General features: G+C 37.7%; 1 protein-coding gene across 11 annotated transcripts in view; it reads left to right on the top strand.

Annotated features, from left to right (window-relative positions):
• The window catches only part of CACNB2 (calcium voltage-gated channel auxiliary subunit beta 2), a 269,194-nt gene that overhangs the window by 257,196 nt on the left and 7,819 nt on the right, over positions 1–4,179 (top strand). The gene's annotated exons all lie outside the window — the stretch shown is intronic.

Genomic DNA, 4,179 nt, shown 5'->3' on the forward strand with positions numbered 1-4,179 from the left:
TGTTTTCCCACAGGCTGCAGAGTTGTAGAAGTTGAAAACGAGTGATTGTATTAGTGAAGTCTCAAGGTCAAAGTGGCCCTTCCAGTGTTTCCTTTGTTCTTTTATTCATTGGCCATTGCTGTGAAATGTACATACTTGCTTCAAGCCAAACTCTTACATAAAACCCGAGTCCCGCTGCACATTGTGCAGAAAGACCTTGAGAGGCAGAATGTTCTGAAAGCTAGAGTACTGTCTAGCGAGCTGGGAAAAACAGGCATTATTCCCACCTCTGCACTGACCTACCTGGTGACTTTGGGCATATTTTGTTCTCTCTTTTCTCCTTCAACTTCTGCTTTGTATAATTGTATTAAGGTTTTCAGCATAAGGAGATCCTTTCCTTTGTATATTTGTTGCATGGCATGAAATGAAGTTTTTAAAGATGCTACTTCATTATAAATAGTGCATGACGCCTTGAGGCTGAGAAGATCACCATGGGGGTTAAAATACATCTGTCCCAGCTCAAATAATGGCTTACTACATCTAAATTTCCACCTAAGTTCCATATGTGCCCATATGTTATATACCTATGTCAGTTAAAATTCATAACTTTAGCTAAGAAAAATGTCTCCTTTTAGAAAACCAGAAAAAAAAAAATCTGCACCCAAATTGAAATGACAAAGATTTGCTTTCTGTTTTTATGGTCTTGCAAAACAATTTTTTGTGTCAAAGAATTTATTTCCCGTTAGAAGACCACAGACTTGGCAGGTTTGTTGTTTAACAAGAAAAATGGCTTCAGCCACCTTGCAGGGTATCTCCTTCTCTTGCTTTTAAAAGCAGTTGCAGGAAAAGAGACTGTAAGCTGTAGCTCATTTCTGCCTTTTTTTCTGTCCTCAGAGCTGAAAAACCCTGAAAAATTGTGAGCTGGAAGAATTTCTGAGTATGAAATTCAGTATTGTTGTGTGCAGACTTGCTAGATAAACTTTCTTTGCTTTGTAGATGTGTTTATTATTTTGCTGAAGGTTTTTCTGTGCCTTTTGGGTGTGGATTTGTAGTTGACTTACTCATTTTATTAACCACATTCTCTGGAGGAAGTATACAGAGTTTTAGTAACACTTTTCTGAATGTTGTGCTGTCTCCTTACAAACTAACGGATTTTTATTTTAAGGACTAAAAATGAGAATGTATTTGCAGTTTCACAGCTTGTTTGTAGGTCTACTAATCTAACAGGGGTCCCTTATGAAACGTAGAATTTTTACATTCCTTTTGTTTCATTTTCCTATGATACATTTTCAGCTGACATGTCAAACCTGAGCCTGTCACAGTCTTGGAATAGAGTGGGTTTATTTTCTAATCGTGGTGGCTGAACCCATTCTCTCAATAGCGTTAAGACCCTCTATTTGGAGAATTTAAAGTCTATGTCTGTGCCATTTTTGCAGACTGCTCTGCAGAGAAAAACCATGCCACCAGCCATTTGGCCTGGAGGGGCCACATCTGCACTGCCAAGCATTTGAGTCATTCTCCCCTGGGTCCAATGCAGCACCCCTTTGCCATGAGACATAATTGGGTTTTGTGGTTTTTTTAGTCCCGGGTGTACATTGTAATGAGAGATTTGTGTTGCTGGCTGCCAGAGTGGTATTTTTATAGCATGATGCTGACTGTGTGCATTGCATGGCACGAGTTGCTTGAAGGTGTGAGGCCTCCTGGGACTGTTGGAAGTGAAGTCAATGAAGACCATATACCTCCTGTCTATCTGATGGAGAGCTTTGGAGCAAACTGTCCTGACAACTGTTTGCAGGTTTCCTCTTGTAGGGAAATAGTTGGCTAATTCCAAAAAGAAGACAGAAGCAACCTCACAGACATATGGTGCAGGCGATTAGGGACCACTGGGTGAAAATAGGGAACGAGCCAAATGGACCTGGTGGACACAGACTTCTCTATCCTCTTTCAACTCTGCTTAAACTTTTTTCCAAGAACCCCTACTTCTTTGAAATTACAACCCGAATAATGAAATGGGCTTATCTCAAACCTTCTCCATTTTAGGCAAAAAAACTTATGAGATTGGGCCATAAAATTCCTGCAGTGCGGAATCTAATCCAAATCAAAGCCTTAGTTGGTTATGAACCACAAAGGCAGACCCTAATCCAGATTCAGACGTTACCTGCTCAGTGTCCCTGTAATATTTAGAGAAAGTTACTGTCAATGAATTTGCCCATAAATCCCAATAGCCCTAATGCTATTCTGAAATTGCAGGTATATGTTCTAAATATATTCTTTGTGCTCCTCCACGCGTACTCATCATAGCAGAGAAGATGCATCTGAGTTTGTAAAAGTAGCATTCTGTTCAAAGCGGGTTCAGATTTTGCATCTGTTCTCAAACCACAGCAATGACAGATCTTATTAGTCACAATTATATATGTAGGTGCATATATACTTGGCATTTGACCATATGAGAATTAAAGGGTTTCATGTCTGTACTCAGTTTATGTGCCTTAAAAACAGTCATGGTTGTGAACTAATAAAAATGTGTTTATGTGTCCAAAGCAGGCATTGCTTTTAGACTCTTTAGCTTTTCACTTGATTTCATTCATAATTGACCTCCGTTAAGTCATTCCTCTTCACCTTGAACACATCTATTCATGTTTACATTTACTACATTCATTTTCTGGCAAATCAGAATCATCTTCAGAATCATAAAAACAAGAACAAAAAAGAAATTCGACCGCTGTTTCTGTTACCTTGTTCTCATCTATACCATTTGTTTCAACTTAGGAACACATGGAGCAACCCAGCTCGTCACTGGGAAGTTTACAGAACAAAATGTTGTCTTAGAAAATGAAGATTTGTCAAATTTATCAAATTGCTGATTTGAAACATGTTGTTTTTTATAAGTTTCTGATAAAATACAGAATTGTTCCTGTCCAATTTCCTGTCATTTTACTTTTTGGGTTGCTAGGAAACCCACCTGCCAGGATCTGTGGCTGAAGGACAAAATTTCTTCCTTCCCATAGCTCTTTTCCACAAAATAGAAAGACAGAAAGAAGATACATCCGTGAGCTGCCCTGGAGGCAATCCTCATTTTTAGTTTAAACAACTCTGAACATATGAGGGCAAACTTTAGACTAACTTTGGTAAATTCAGAACAGTCTCACAAACAAATGCCTGTATAACTCTGTTAAAACTTACTTTAATTTTCTGCCAGTATAGATGATTTTGTCTTGACATTCTTCACCTCATGTGAGAAGAATAATTCAATTTCACCATAAACTATTTCTTAAAATTTTGCAATTAAGCTTGAAAAGTCTTTGGCTGTGGTTTGGGAATAAAAGTAGGTTAATGTAATGAAACCCCCAAATAAGTTAAATAATGCCACTTGTTCGTTTTGCAGTGATTTCAAAGCATTATGCTGGTGAAGAGTAGGTTTGTTATTACCTGGTAATTTTTATTTCGGTCTTTTAATAGTAGTGGTGTGTTAGGAAATTCTGTAGGTGATAATATCGCTCTCCTCCTGCTTTTCTTGGCAATGGTCTGCATTCTCGAGCTCTTAAAATTATGAGGTCAAAGTTTAATTTTTCATTACCATGAAGAAATGGAATTATTGCTGAGAAAAGCAGAAGATCAGTGATACTATTAGTATCATAATACAAACTTTATTCACACCAGATTCAATTGCATTTGTTTCCTTAAAAAAAAACCCTTACTCTAAAAGAGCCAAGGTTATGTACTTTGGTTCTCTGCTGGAATCCACCTCCTCAGCCCTCTAAAATCACTTTCCCATAATGGCTGCTTCCAAGCAGGCATCTGTAAACTCTCAGCTGATACCTGCCCTCTCCTGGCATGATATATTCTCTTTAATTTTTCTGCAGTTTGTCCTGCTTCTGCATGCTCTCTTTTTGTCTGGAGTGTGGTAGGCAATTATTGCTAAATGGCATAGTCAGAAACATCACAGGAGACGAGAAAGTGTCATAGAATAACGTGATTGCCACCATTCATTCTGATGAGAGTGAAAGGAATTGTTTGTATTATAATACTGAACTTTCAGTAAAAGCTGAATTCTAATTTTTTTTTCTAGTTTAGATTCAAAGTGGTTTGTTGTCTACTTAAATTTTATTGGTTTCATGATACTTTCTAGTTGAAGTTGTTATTGGAGAAAGTTTTTAAATGTGTACTTCATGTACGTGAACTTACTGCTGGTTGTGATAG

Source organism: Haliaeetus albicilla, chromosome 2 (assembly GCF_947461875.1).
Source record: "Haliaeetus albicilla chromosome 2, bHalAlb1.1, whole genome shotgun sequence".
Classification (NCBI taxonomy): domain Eukaryota; kingdom Metazoa; phylum Chordata; class Aves; order Accipitriformes; family Accipitridae; genus Haliaeetus; species Haliaeetus albicilla.